Below are 16981 nucleotides of genomic sequence, written 5' to 3'. Positions count from 1 at the left end.
AATAATAAGAATCACGATTAGAGGATAAGGGGGTATGATGATGAATGATGTTAAGATAATATTTGATTATGATAATATTGATAATGATGAGGATAGATGGATACGAGTATCATGATCATGAGATCATGATGATAATGATGGTTAGGTTAGACGATGATGAAGATGGATCTGTGATGCTTTGTTTTTATTTTTCGAGAAGATGATAATAGTGAGAAGATGATGATCGTGATGATTCACGATGATGATAAGGGTTAACATAGTAAAGAATGATGATACATGTATGACGATATATGTATGATAATACATAAAGAACAATGATGGTAATAATGATGATAATGTCGCGAATAATGATGATAGTGTTGATGACGTTTGGGATAAATTAGGATGATGTTTAGGATGATACAATGGGTATGATGAGGCGATGATAGTATAAGTTAAAAGAATTACACGAATTAATTAATTCAAAAAACTAAGTAGCAGTGGAAGGGATAAGGGTGTTGGCGGGAAACGAGAGGTCTCGGATTCGAGCCCGGCTCGGGGCATTTTTTTAAGAAAGCTTTTGGAGGTAGTTTCCTAAACCAAAAATGATTATTATTATTATTATTATTATTATTATTATTATTATTATTATTATTATTATTATTATTATTAGTAGTAGTAGTATTGTTATTATGATTATTATTATTGTTATTATTACACTTATCATTATTAGAATTATTATTATTATTATTATTAGGTATTATGAATATTAGTTATTAGTATTATTAATTACTAATATAAGTATTATGATAAAATTTTCATGTATTATGATTATAACTACAAGTATGAATATTATTATTATTATTATCAATAATAGTTGTATTATTATTATTATTATTATTATTATCATGATTAAGATTATTATTAATATTAATATTATTATGAAAATAATACAAGTTATCATTATTTCCATCAGTATTAGTATTAGTATCACTTTTGTAACCATTATTATTATTATTATTATTATTATTATTATTATTATTATTATTATTATTATTATTATTATTATTATTATTATTATTATTAAAAAAGTATCATTATTAACAATATCATTATTATTATTAATATTATCATTTTTAATAAAGTTATTATTATTATTATTATTATTATTATTATTATTATTATTATTATTATTATTATTATTATTATTATTATTATTATTATTATTATTATTATTATTATTATTATTATTATTATTATTATTATTATTATTATTATTATTATTATTATTATTATTATTAGTAGTAAATCACTAATATCAAAACTATCATTTTTAAACAAATAAATATTTTGTATATAAAACATACTTATTTCATACACTACAATTATATTAATATTCCATATAACTATATACAAATCATATTAACATTACTTATATAAAAACTTACATACAATAAATTAAGTATCTTTAATATAATACTACTATAACTATATTAATCACTTTAAATGCATATACAAAATAAATATATGTAACATATAAATTAGGATATAAAATAAAGTATATGTTTTTAAATGGAATCTAGTATAAATCTAATATAACTACAAAATATATATAAATGATATATATTAATAAATGAAATTATGATATTTCTATTATATGTTTTAATAGAAATATAATTGATATAGGTTCGTGAATCCAAGGCCAACTCTACATTTGTTCGCCTTTCAAAAAAAAAAAAAAAAAAAAAAAAAAAAAAAACATTTGTTCAATGCCGTCATATGTATTTTTACTACAAAATACAGTATTGTGAGTTTCATTTGCTCTTTTTACCCTTTACATTTTTGGGCTGAGAATACATGCGCAACTTTTATAAATGTTTAACGAAATAGACACAAGTAATTGAAACTACATTCTATAGTTGAATGATCGAAGCTGAATATGCCCCTTTTGCTTGGTAGCCTAAGAATTAGTAAACCGATCTACTAATTGACGCGAATCCTAAAGATAGATTTATTGGGCCTAACATACCCCATCCAAAGTACCGGATGCTTTAGTACTTCGGTGTTGTTTTATCATATCCGATGAATGTCCCGTAATGATAGGGGATATTCTTATATGCATCTTGTTAATATCGGTTACCAGGTGTTCAATCCATATGAATGATTTTTGTCTCTATGCATGGGACGTATATTTATGAGAAATGAAAATGAAAATCTTGTGGTCTATTAAAATGATGGAAATGATTATTTATGTTAAACTAATGAACTCACCAACCTTTTGGTTGACACTTGAAAGCATGTTTATTCTCAGGTACGAAAGAAATCTTCCGCTGTGCATTTGCTCATCTTAGAGATATTATTTGGAGTCATTCATGACATATTTCAAAAGACGTTGCATTCGAGTCATTGAGTTCATCAAGAATATTACTAAGTCATTTATAGTTTAGATATATTATGAAATGGTATGCATGCCTGTCAACTTTCGATGAAATGAAAGTTTGTCTTTTAAAAACGAATGCAATGTTTCATATAGAGGTCAAGTACCTCGCGATGTAATCAACTATTTTGAATCGTTTATAATCGATATGAACGGGTCCTTTCAGTTAAGTGGTGGTGGTTCGGTGAGATGAACGAGGTGGCGGTTGTTTGATTCATGGTTGTAGTCGATGAAGAGGATGGTGATTCAAGTAGGAGAAAAAGTGAAAGGGTTGATCTTATCATTAACATTTATACCTTTGCCAAAGTTGATGAAGTAACCGGAGTTGTGTCGTGTATTATAGGAGATTAAAAAGGATTGTGGTGTTTTGTAGGTGATCGAAGAAACAAGAATGAAAACACAAAGTGGTTTAAGATGGCGAGGATAAAGAGTAGTAAACAAGTATTAGATGGTAGGAAGAATATATGTGGGTTGTGTTTATCCATGGTGATCAAGCTTTGATGATGGTTGACGTAGCAACAATAGAGAAGGAGATGTGGGTTTAAGATGTGGTTTCCTGGTTACCAGAGAAAGAGGGATGGGATTTTTTATGGGAATGGTTATGGTGAGCAAAAAAAGAAGAAAGAGAGATGATGTTAAGTTGTCTGTGTAATGTATATTCTATATACAATGGATTTTGATAGATAGATAGTCCGTGATAAAAAGGAAAACAATAATATCCCAAAGTATCAATTAAGTACAGTAGTTCTCTATTACATTCACGGATTGAAGAATCTAAATATAATATAATATTATTAATAATAATAAACGTGCAGATATATGAATTCAATATAGAATAGTTAGTCATCAGATATTTGGATTGATTCTACCGACGCTTTTCACGGACTGTACTATCGTATCCATTGCTAAACAGTTAACGTATAAAAGCGTTCCTGAAAATCCCAAATTTTTAAATTAAGTTCATTTAATTATTTTAATCATTTACTGTTTAAAACGTGATCAAAAAGGTTCGATAATTATTTATTTTCTGTTCCATTTAACATGTACGGAGTACTAAAATTTAAACTAAAAAGGTAAAAATATTTTTATCAAACCTATAAACTTCGTAATCCATTTACGATCCAACTTTCATTTTAATTTTTCATAAATATGTAATAGATCTATATGAACCCTAACGAAATGTCAACCGAGTATTACAACCGTTTACTATTTAAGCTCAAAATCATATATTTTCAATATAATATATGTATATATATAATTACATTTTTAATCACAAACTTTATTATGTAATTAAATATATTAAATATATATATATATATATATATATATATATATATATATATATATATATATATATATATATATATATATATATATATATATATATATATATATATATATATATATATATATATATATTTAAACCATTAAATTTAAAATATAATCTTATACATTTACAAATAACATTTATATATATATATATATATATATATATATATATATATATATATATATATATATATATATATATATATATATATATATAATAAAATAATATTTCTCTTTACATCGAATATTATTTTACATATTTATTTCCAACAAATAACTCGTACATTATTTTTTAATTATATTTTAAATTATTATGTATATTTAAATATATATGTATCCAATTTCAAATAGTTGTTCGTGAATCGTCGAGAACAGTCGAAGGTCAAATGGATATATGAAAATATTTTAAAATTTTTTGAGATGCAACATAATGGACTTTACTTCTCATGTCAGAATTATGAAATCGTATCGTGAGTTTGGTTCAAAATTATTCGAAATTTTTCGGGTCGTGACAGTACCTACCCGTTAAACAAAATTTCGTCCCGAAATTTGATCGAGGTCGTCATGGCTAATAAAAAAAAATGTTTTCATGACGAATATGAGTTGATAAATAAAGTTTTATCACCATTGAATAATATGAATATACAATTCGATTACTCAAAGTGTACGAGTGGAGCTATCACAAAAGAGTGAAATGAAGAAACAAAGATTCGTCTTAACTTTTGATGTAGTCACGGTTAATCTTCTGAGATTCAAGGGATTTAAAGAAAATCTTCAAAATCTATATAAGATTTGATTCTTCGGTAATTAAGAAAATTAAGATTCTCTTTAATTAAATGCGGTAATCTGCCTCGATTGCTTATGCCTGATATTTTACTATAAATTCATCTCTTACGTTCCATTATTTTCACCACTCCTCTACTTCCTTCCTTAATTCATATTTCCAAAAGATTTTGAAAATGCTAAATCCAATTCTGATCCTTGACCTCATTCTGACTATCGCAACAATCATCCTTCTATTCCAACTCCCACCGGAGGAATTTGTTTACTTCTACTTCGCTCTAGGGATTATAGTGTTTATTATACTCCCGTGTCTTTATATTTCTATACGCATTGATATACATGGTTTGTAATTTTTGTGTTGTTATCGGGCTTTATATTTTCCCTTATATGTCAGAGCTCCATGCTTTTGTTTTCTCTTCTCGACTTTAAGTCAAGCGAATAATGGTCCAGAATTCATAGATATAGAGTTTCGAATGATTATAATATTCTAATCAGAGAGGAACGTAATAGCACGATTTGATTTGTTAAATTACCAGAAATTACGGAAAAATAGAATATCAAGCAAATATATTTTCTTGATATGTTTTGAGGTTAAGTAGAATGAAAGAGTTATGTAACATGGCACATGATGATGGTATGATCTGTGAACCATCATCGCGTTCCATTAGAAATTCATCATGACTTACTGTAATATAATCACGTTGGACAGGCGTCATTATATTATACTAACTCATGCTTCAACTCCCAACACTTCTTCAAAAATCATTCATAATCTAAAGTCAAATTTTATAGAAGGATAGAAACTAAAACAGTTTCTTTTATGATGTAACATAGATAGCACGAGGAGATAGATAATTTCGGACAAAGATATTTATGAAGGTATCTTCAAAAATATCGAAGATATTTATAACAAAAGATACAATGATATCTTAGAATTTAAAATATTTAAGATCAGAAGATGATGAAGAAATTTGTCCGCAAGGATTTAGAATAAGTAGGAGCAAGATATTCGCTGAAGACTTCATTGGATACAGAATTACTGATAATGCTAAAAACGAACATATATTTCATAGCATTATCCCTCAAGAAAGACAAGCTTTTAGTTGCAATTGTTCTATTTACAAGTGATTTTCGTTTAAATAATAAAAGGTGGAGACAAAAGACAGATTCGACGAATTGAAGACGCAAACGACCAAAAAGCTAAAAAGTACAAAGTACAATCAAAGAGGTTCCAATTATTGATAAGAAATGTCTCAAAATTACAAGAGTACAAGACGCGAAACGCAAAGTACAAGATATTAAATTATACGAAAGGACGTTCGAAAATCCGGAACCGGGACCAGAGTCAACTCTCAACGCTCGACGCAATGGACTAAAAATTACAAGTCAACTATGCACATGAATATAATATAATATATAATTAATTCTTAAAATTAATATATATATATTATATTATATTATAAATCCGTCGGCAAGCTAGGAGCCAAGCTTGTGTGAGCTGGAATCCACAGCTCCGCACTCGCGGAGCTCTGAAGAACAAAATGGCCGCACTCGCGGAGCCCAAAAAGTCAGAAATCCACCTTTAAAAGGCCGAGCATTCGGCCGAATTTTTTACACATCTTTTCCTTTTCCTCATACGTAAACTTATATATATATATTTATATTTTAATTTTAATTTTAATTTTAATCCTAATAATAAGGGTATGTTAGCGAATGTTGTAAGGGTGTAAGTCGAAATTCTGTCCGTGTAACGCTACGCTATTTTTAATCATTGTAAGTTATGTTCAACCTTTTTACATTAATGTCTCGTAGCTAAATTATTATTATGCTTATTTAAAAAGAAGTAATCATGATGTTGGGCTAATTACTAAAATTGGGTAATTGGGCTTTGTACCATAATTGGGGTTTGGACAAAAGAACGACACTTGTGGAAATTAGACTATGGGCTATTAATGGGCTTTATATTTGTTTAACTAAATGATAGTTTGTTAATTTTAATATAAAGATTTACAATTGGACGTCCCTATAAATAACCATATACACTCAATCGGACACGATGGGCGGGATATTTATATGTACGAATAATCGTTCATTTAACCGGACACGGAAATGGATTAATAGCCTATGGAATTATTAAAATAGGGGTGAAATTATGTACAAGGACACTTGGCATAATTGATAACAAAGTATTAAAACCTTGTTACAGTTTAAGTCCCCAATTAGTTGGAATATTTGACTTCGGATATAAGGATAATTTGACGAGGATACTCACACTTTATATTTATGACTGATGGACTGTTATGCACAAAAACCAGATGGACATATTAAATAATCCAGGACAAAGGACAATTAATCCATGGGCATAAAACTAAAATCAACGCGTCAAACATCATGATTACGGAAGTTTAAATAAGCATAATTCTTTTATTTTATATTTAATTGCACTTTTAATTATCGCACTTTTATTTATTGTTATTGTATTTAATTGCACTTTTAATTATCGTACTTTTTAATTATCGCAATTTTATTTTATCGCACTTTTATTAATCGCAATTTCATTATCGTTATTTACTTTACGCTTTAAATTTAGTCTTTTATTTATTTATTATTTTACATTAGGTTTTAACTGCGACTAAAGTTTTAAAATCGACAAACCGGTCATTAAACGGTAAAAACCCCCCTTTATAATAATAATATTACTTATATATATATATTTGTATTTTTTATAAATTAAAACTAATATAGCGTTAAGCTTTGTTTAAAAGATTCCCTGTGGAACGAACCGGACTTACTAAAAACTACACTACTGTACGATTAGGTACACTGCCTATAAGTGTTGTAGCAAGGTTTAAGTATATCCATTCTATAAATAAATAAATATCTTGTGTAAAATTGTATCGTATTTAATAGTATTTAGTTGTAAAAATAAAGCTATTTTATATACACCTCGCATAACATCAAGTATTTTTGGCGCCGCTGCCAGGAAACTAAAACGACGAAAGCGCAACGCTAATGATAAAAAAAATATAATTTTGTAAAAGTTTTTATTAAGTTCTTCGTATAAAAATATATGTTTTTAAAAAAAATATAAAAATATAAAAAGAGTTTGTTAAAAAATATATAAAGTTTTTTTAAAAAAAAGTATTTTTACTTTTGAGTTTAAAAATAAATATTTTATTGTTTTATAAAAATATTTAGTTATATTTTATATATATTTGATTAAACAGAAAAACATAATAAAAATATAAAAAACAAAACTGAACCTGTAAAAAATCGAACCCTTCCTCAGCTTAAATTTGACCCTCCGCGACTCGCGGAGGTTTTGAACCGGGACCAACCGCACTCGCGGAGGTCCACTGACAGGCTAGGGGTTGACTCTGCAAACTGTAATAATTACGGAGTATTATTAATTATTACTATTAAACCTAATTAGGTTATTAATTATTTATTATTATAATTAGTTTTAGTTTTTAATTATTTTGTATTTTAAGTTTAATTAGTTTTATTAATATATAAAATTAGTAGTTTTATAAAATAAATAATATAAAAATAATATTTTTATAAAAATTGTAATTTTTACAACTTTTAGTATATTTTTATATTTTATCCCTTTTTATTCGTTTTAGCGTAATTTTTGTATTTTTCACTCGTATTTAGTTTTAAGTCATAGTTATTGCCATATTTATTTTTATTTCTAGATTTTTAGGTTTTGCCGTAAAATCCCTTAAGTGCTTTTTTCTTTAGACTAAGATTTAGGTGCTCTAGAATTTTGCGACGCTGTTCTAAGTTTTTAGTACCTTTTTAAGTTATTTCCATTTGGGATATAGTTTTACTTGTAAGCTTTAATATTTTTAGACGCAACTTTTAATTCTTAATTTTTCGTTCCTTTTTAAGTTTCAACGCGCTACTTTCTTATTTTTATTTTTCGACGCCTTTTACCTATGTATCAATTATCACTCCAATTAGTAATCTCAATTTGCAATTTTAATTTTAAGTTAGTGATAATAATAAGGTTGGGTTAGTCGAGTGTTTTAAAGTTTTATAACTCACTCTTTTTCTTTCTTATTTCTCCAATTTTAATACCGACACGCTCTTTTTCTTTCTTATTTCTCGCAATTCTAGTTTTTAGGACATAGAATTTTTCTACTTCTTCTCTAAATTTCTTTAAATTACGAAAATTTATTTTAAGTAGTTAAATTGATAGACATCAAAATTTTCTGGTTCGTAGTAATAGTTGGATTTGTACGTGGACCGGGTTATTGGAGCCAAACAGTACTCAATTATATTGAGACCAAACGAATCCTGCCCCTCTGCTGCATCTTTTGGCTATTAAAAACGTGGGCAAAATCAGAAAAGTCTATTAATTGGATAACTTATATAAATTTTCTTTCCTTTTAAAAACTAATAGGATATTCAGTGAATGCACCGAGCAAGACGTTCACCACCTTTTGTACGTTCACCACCTGTAACCAGATCAAGACATCTAGCTAATATTGTCGCCGTTGATTTTTCTTTAGAATTGTCATCCAGTCAACCAAGTACTCCAATTCAAATTTCCGATAATCCATTTTTTGAACCCGACCTCACAATTGAGAATCCGGAGAATATTCAGGGACGATTCATAGATCCTGAACCATTAATTTTTCCTCCGGAACCACCAATCATTTAAATAGAGATTGTTGAGGAACGAACCATTAAATCAGAATCCTCTAGTGATTCAGATTCAACAAATTCAATAATGGAGAATCTGGAACCTCTAAGTATGGAAGACCGAATGAGAGCTAAACGCACTGGCCAAGGTCACGCAATTACTCATTCATACATTAATGCGCCAGATTATGAAATCAAAGGACAAATTCTACACATGGTGACTAATCAATGTCAATTTAGTGGTGCGCCGAAGGAAGATCCAAATGAATATCTTCGTACCTTTAATAGGATCTGTACACTATTTAAAATCAGAGAAATGGAGGATGAACAGATATATCTCATGTTATTTCCCTGAACTTTAAAGGGAGAAGCTAAAGATTGGTTAGAATCGTTACCTGAAGGGGCGATTGATACATGGGACGTTTTAGTTGAAAAATTTCTTAAACAATTCTTTCCAACATCTAAAGCCGTAAGACTTCAAGGAGAAATTGTTACATTCACACATAAGCCAAATGAAACTCTATATGAGGCGTGGACAAGATTTGGTAAATTATTAAGAGGATGTCCGCAACATGGTTTAGATACCTGTCAAATAGTACAAATATTTTACCAAGGATGCGACATCACTACAAGGAAAGGCATAGATATAGCAGCTGGTGGTTCTATTATGAAGAAAACAGAAACTGATGCTTACAAAATTATTGATAACACTGCTTCCCACTCACATGAGTGGCACCAAGAAAAAGATATCGTTAGATCATCTAAAGCAGCTAGAGCCGATTCTAGCCATGACTTAGATTCCATTTTCGCAAAGATAGATGCTGTCGAGAGACGAATGGAAAAGATGACTAAGGATATACACTCAATACGAATTAGTTGTGAGCAGTGTGGAGGACCACATTTGACAAAAGATTGTCTCAGTATTGAACTAACAATGGAACAAAGAGAGAATATTTCATACATAAACCAAAGGCCTGGAAATAATTATCAGAATAATTATCAACCGCCAAGACCAATTTACAATCAAAACCAGAATTATAACCAAAATATTCCATACAACAACCAACAAGATCCTAGTAATCAACAAGTATCCAACAATACTTACAACCAGCAAAGACCTAATTTTCAAAACAAACCACCACAAACCGATGGTAAAAAGCCAAATTTAGAAGATATGATGACGAAGCTAGTTGAATCTCAAACACAGTTTTTCACATCTCAGAAACAAACCAATGAACAAAATGCTCAAGCATTTAGAAATCAACAAGCTTCTATTCAAAATCTGGAACAAGAAGTGAGTAACCTAGCAAGGTTAATAGGTGAAAGAAAACCGGGAAGTCTACCTAGTGATACAAATGCTAACCCCCGGAATGAAACAGTTAAATCTATTACCACAAGAAGTGGTACAATACTTAAACCACATGAAATACCTGTAATTTCTGAGGAAGCTATTCCTACTCCACAAGAACCACAACCTGATCAAGATAAGGAAAAAGAACCGGTAGTTGAAAAGGTTAATGAAGATAACACAGTTAAAGCTAAACCTCATGTTAAACCATACCAACCACCACTTCCTTACCCGAGTAAAATGAGAAAAGAGAGACTTGAAGCCGAGCAATCCAAATTCTTGGATATGTTTAAATAGATAAATGTAAATCTTCCTTTCATTGATGTAATTTCAGGAATGCCTAGATATGCTAAATTTCTAAAAGATCTAATCTCAAATAGAAAGAAAATGGAAGAACTCTTGGCCGTTACTATGAATGCTAATTGTTCAGCAGTGCTGTTGAATAAGATACCAGAAAAATTATCAGATCCAGGAAGTTTCACAATTCCATGTTTTTTGGGTAGTCTTAGTTCAATAGAAGCATTGGCAGATTTAGGTGCTAGTATAAATTTAATGCCGTATTCACTATACACTAAACTAGACCTTGGAGAATTGAAACCAACACGAATAAGCATACAACTAGCCGATCGATCAATAAAATATCCTAGAGGGATAATGGAGAACATGCTAGTTAAAGCTGGTACTTTAGTATTTCCAGTAGATTTTGATGTTCTGGACATGGAAGAAGATTCTCATGTTCCTCTCATATTTGGAAGACCATTCTTAAACACGGCTAAAGCTATGATAGACGTGTTTGGTAAGAAACTGACCCTAAGTATAGAGGACGAGAGTGTTACATTTTCAGTTGATAGAGTAATGCAACAACCGCAATCTGCAGATGATACATGTTATTATATTTAAACTATAGATTCACATGCAGAATTGTTAGAAGAATTTCCAGAATTACAAGGAACAGGAGAATGTTCTTTAGGAGAAGGAACTGAACCAATTGATGAAACTGAAATGTTAGCTACACTTATGGCTAATGGATATGAACCAACAACAGAAGAAATTCAAATGCTAAAAGAAGAAGATAGATATCGATATAAATCATTGATAGAAGAACCACCAACATTAGAGTTAAAGCCACTTCCAAACCATTTGGAATATGCTTATTTACATGGTGAATCTGAATTACCTGTAATAATATCATCTTCTCTTACTGAAAATGAGAAATCACAACTCATTTTTGTGTTAAAAGCTCATAAACCAGCCATTGCATGAAAGATTCATGATATTAAAGGAATAAGTCCTTCGTATTGCACACATAAAATCCTTATGGAAGAAGGTCATAAAACGTATGTGCAAACGCCAACGAAGACTAAATCCGAATATGCAAGATGTTGTTAAGAAAGAAATTATTAAACTGCTAGATGCAGGTTTAATTTATCCAATTTCTGATAGTCCATGGGTAAGCCCAGTTCAATGCGTGCCTAAGAAGGGTGGTATGACTGTCATCACAAATGAGAAAAATGAGCTTATTCCTACTAGGACTGTAACAGGATGGCGTGTTTGTATTGATTATAGAAAATTAAATGACGCCACCAGAAAAGATCACTTTCCCTTACCTTTCATTGATCAAATGTTGGAAAGATTAGCCGGAAATAGTTACTATTGTTTTCTTGATGGTTTTTCCGGATATTTTCAAATTCCAATAGCACCCGAAGACCAAGAGAAAACCACATTCACGTGCCCTTATGGTACTTTTGCTTACAAACGCATGCCATTTGGACTTTGCAACGCCCCTGCAACCTTTCAAAGGTGCATGATGGCGATTTTTCACGACATGATAGAAGAATGCATGGAAGTTTTCATGGATGACTTTTCAGTCTTCGGTGATACATTTGAAACATGTCTAGCTAATCTTGAATGAATGCTTATTAGATGCGAACAATCAAATCTAGTTCTTAATTGGGAGAAATGCCATTTCATGGTTAAAGAAGGCATCTTTCTTGGTCATAAAATCTCAAAAGAAGGAATTGAAGTGGATAGAGCTAAAGTAGATGTAATTGCTAAACTTCCACATCTCACCAATGTTAGAGGAGTTAGGAGTTTTCTAGGGCATGCCGGTTTTTACCGACGTTTCATAAAAGATTTCTCTAAAATTGCCACTCCTATGAATAAACTCCTAGAAAAGGATGCTCCATTCATCTTTTCAGATGAATGTATCAAATCTTTTAATATTCTTAAAGAGAAACTCACTGATGCGCCGATCATGATAACACCAAATTGGAATCTACCGTTTGAACTAATGTGCGATGCAAGTGATTTTGCAATGGGAGCCATTTTAGGACAAAGGATTGAAAAACAATTTCAACCTATATATTATGCTAGTAAGACGTTACAAGGAGCACAAACGAATTACACAACTACTGAAAAAGAACTCCTTGCTATTGTTTTTGCTTTTGACAAATTTCGATCATATCTCGTTCTAGCTAAAACAGTGGTCTATACTGACCATTCTGCTCTTAGATACCTATTTTCGAAACAAGATGCTAAACCAAGATTAATCCGTTGGATCTTACTCTTACAAGAGTTTGATATTGAAATCTGAGATAAAAGAGGAGCAGAGAATCTCGCCGCTGATCATCTTTCTCGTCTTAAAAATCCCGAATTAGAAGTTCTAAATGAATCAGCCATACAAGACAACTTTCCTGATGAATATCTATTGAAGATAGATTATAATGAAATTCCATAGTTTGCAGACCATGCAAACTACTTAGTATGTGGATTCCTTGAAAAAGGATTGTCGTACCAAAAACGAAAGAAATTTTTTAGTGATATAAAATACTATTTCTGGGAAGATCCACATTTGTTTAAGAGTTGTCCTGATGGAATAATACGCCGATGTGTATTCGAAGATGAAGCTAGTAAAATCTTAAACCATTGTCACACGTGACCAACAGGAGGGCATTATGGGCCTCAACTAACAGCAAGAAAAGTTTACGATACTGGATTCTATTGGCCTACAATTTACAAAGACGCACACCTTCTTTGCAAATCCTGTGATGCTTGTCAAAGGGCCGAAAAAATAAGTCAACGTGATGAAATGCCACAAAATGTCATTCAAGTATGTGAAGTATTTGACATTTAGGGTATTGACTTTATGGGTCCATTTCCAAAATCTCATAATAATCTCTACATTCTCGTAGCCATTGATTATGTATCTAAATGGGCGGAAGCACAAGCTCTTCCAACTAACGATGCACGAGTTGTAGTCAATTTTTTAAAACGTCTTTTTGCAAGGTTTGGAACACCGAAAGCTTTAATAAGTGATCGGGGAACTCATTTTTATAATAATCAACTTGAGAAAGTTCTTAAAAGAGATGGAGTAACTCATAAAATCTCCACTGCTTATCATCCACAGACAAGTGGACAAGTTAAAAATACCAACCGAGCTTTAAAACATATTCTAGAGAAAACCGTAGGATCAAATCCGAAGGAATGGTCCATGAAATTGGAGGATGCACTCTGGACTTTTAGAACAGCCTACAAAACTCCAATTGGAACCACACCTTTTAAACTCGTTTACGGAAAAGCATGTCATCTTCCAGTAGAAATTGAACACAAAGCATTTTGGGCTTTGAAGACGTGTAATCTTGATTTACATGAAGCTGGACGTCTACAATTAAGTCAATTAAACGAATTAGAAGAATTAAGACATAAAGCATACGAAAATTCGTTAATCTATAAGGAAAGAACGAAGAAATGGCATGATAAAAGAATCAGAAGTTCAAAAGAATTTAAAGAAGGAGACAGAGTTCTTCTTTTCAATTCACGATTCAAGCTATTTCTTGGAAAATTGAAATCAAGATGGTCTGGACCATTCATAATCAAAAGAATTTTCCCATACGGAACAGTAGAATTGATAAATTCAAATGGGATTGAATTTAAAGTTAATGGTCACAGAGTTAAACATTACATAGATAGTCCGATGGAAGTTGACAACGAAGTTAATCACAATTTCAACACTACAGCTAACTAAGTGTGGGGAGAATCAAGTCTTTTAAAGGATAATATGAATTTGTGTTAGAGTTAGATTTTCTGTTTTCGTGTAGTTCTCGAAAATGAAACCCGAATGGTCTTTCCCTAGCAGACCCTAAAGAACTAGTCTTCTCCCCCCATTCTGAATTTTTATTTTTTTTAGGTTTTTCGAAATGAAGACTTCCTGTGAATTAAACCATGGTCTAATGCTACACGCTTTGATCACTAAACGTAATAATGACACACTTCCAAGTGAATTGGTATCATTAATCAGAGGTAAATTGGACGGAGTAAGAAAAGAATCCAGATGCGAAGATAATAAGTTACAATTTGGTAAAGAAAAATCAAAATCCGCAGCGAAAAGAAGAGCACGACACCTTGAAAAATGTCACAAATGCGGAAAATGGTCACACGAAGGTAAATGTTCAAATAATCAAACCTATTCAAACACCGAATTTGTTACTTTATGCAGAGACGGACCGTTCATATGTTTAGAGGAAAAAACGTTAAATGCTCGAGGTTACGCCAATGTAGCTATGGAAAATCAATTAGTCCGACTATCTTATGAGTGGGCTAGAGCATATCACTAAGAATACTATCTCACAGGTAAGTCTGTACAGTTTTTATTTTTTATTTTTAATTTTTAACCTTTTGATAATAAACGCTAATTTGTTCGCTATAAAGTATTAAATTGGTATTCGATAAAATTAGGTCTTGCGACCGAAATTATTGATATCATACAAAAATTTATTACATCACTGCGAAATTTACCGTTTATTCTTAAGGTATAAATATCTTTAATCAATCAACCTAAAATATTTCAAAAATTTGTCATGAGTTAAATTAGGTCATAAAACCGAAATTACTTTACCGAAAAGAGGGGCGCATATTTTTGATAATATTTGATTGATTAAAGTGAGATAAAAGCCAAAAAGATTTTTAATTTTATTTTTACCATGTTTTTAAAATTAATATATAAATATTAAATTAATATTGTGAACTTTTTAAAATCAATATATTTAAGTTTGTAAATAGTTGAAAAACTTAATATTTTTAATATAAGTTTGTATAAAAACAAAAATATAATATAAATTTGGTGTGAAATTTTAAATTTTAATAATATGAATTTTCAATTTTATGCATTTTAAATTTAAGTTTGGTGTGATTATAAAAACAAAAATTTACTTTATTTCGTTAAGTTAAAAATATGATTTTTAAAATTCGTCGTGAGTTGAAGACTAGGTCATTGAACCGAAATTGCTTTACCCGAGGGAGGGACGAGAACTTTTATTATCATTATTTTTAATCTTATTGAATTAAAGTATGCCAAAAACATTAAAAAAACCCAAAAATCTTTACTTTTAAAAACCGCGCTTTAAATTGACAAATTTTAAAATTTTGTCGAGGGACGGACTAGGACAACGATCCGAAACGCCCTCATCCTAAAAAGAAACAAAATTTTAATTTTTAAATTAATTTTATGTTTTATAAAGTTATAAGGTTTTATTAAAAAAAAAAAAAAACCACCGCGACTCGCAGTGATTTAAGCTGGCCCACCACCGCACTCGCGGAGGTCAGAAAAACCAGAATACTTATTTGGTCAAACAGACCAGTTACAAATACACACACACACATTTTTACCCAAAAAACCCACGAAAATTCATCACAAATTCGCCATTTTTCATCAAATCTTTCATAAAATCGCAATGAGGAGACTATTATCAAGGAATTACACAAGGAAATCGGTAAATTTCTACACCTAAACACCATTTAATTCGAATTTTAGTGTTCTTGAACAATTTCATACATAATTCGATTTTAATGCTTTCTAGTGTAATAATGCTTAAATTGTTTGTATATTATGCTTGTATAACCTAGATTGATGCTATTTAACATGATTAGAAGCTTTGAACTTCAATTTTTGAATAATCTAGGGTTTGTGTTCTTGAGCAAAATTAGGGCTTTTTGATATAAACAGGTTATGGCCGATTTTTGTCATGAATTATTGCTTAATTGATTAGTGTAACATGTTTAGGTAGTTAAATGATCCAAACATTGATCCTAAATATGATTTTTAGAGATTAAAGTGGGCTTTTTAGGTGAAAATTCATGAACTTGATTAATTTGATACATTTGCCATTTGAGACTTGTTTAATTGTTAGTAATGACTACTTTGACATGTTATTTGAGTTAAATGCTTATGAACTTTGTATATATTTTCATATGTGCTTATTTGTAAGAGTGTAGAATTGTTAATATTTTGAAAATGTGTATAGAGTTTAATATGGATTAAACATGTCATTGTAATTGTTTATATTTATGATTTTACTAAAACTAATGCATATTTGGATGCACAAAAATTGTGTTTGATATATTTTGCAGACTGAAAGGGGTGAATCTTCATCCCAGGCTCGCAATGCTCATCCGGAAGA

The sequence above is a fragment of the Rutidosis leptorrhynchoides genome, chromosome 8 (assembly GCF_046630445.1).
Source record: "Rutidosis leptorrhynchoides isolate AG116_Rl617_1_P2 chromosome 8, CSIRO_AGI_Rlap_v1, whole genome shotgun sequence".
In the NCBI taxonomy this organism is placed as follows: domain Eukaryota; kingdom Viridiplantae; phylum Streptophyta; class Magnoliopsida; order Asterales; family Asteraceae; genus Rutidosis; species Rutidosis leptorrhynchoides.
Note: the sequence above shows the minus strand (reverse complement) of the source record.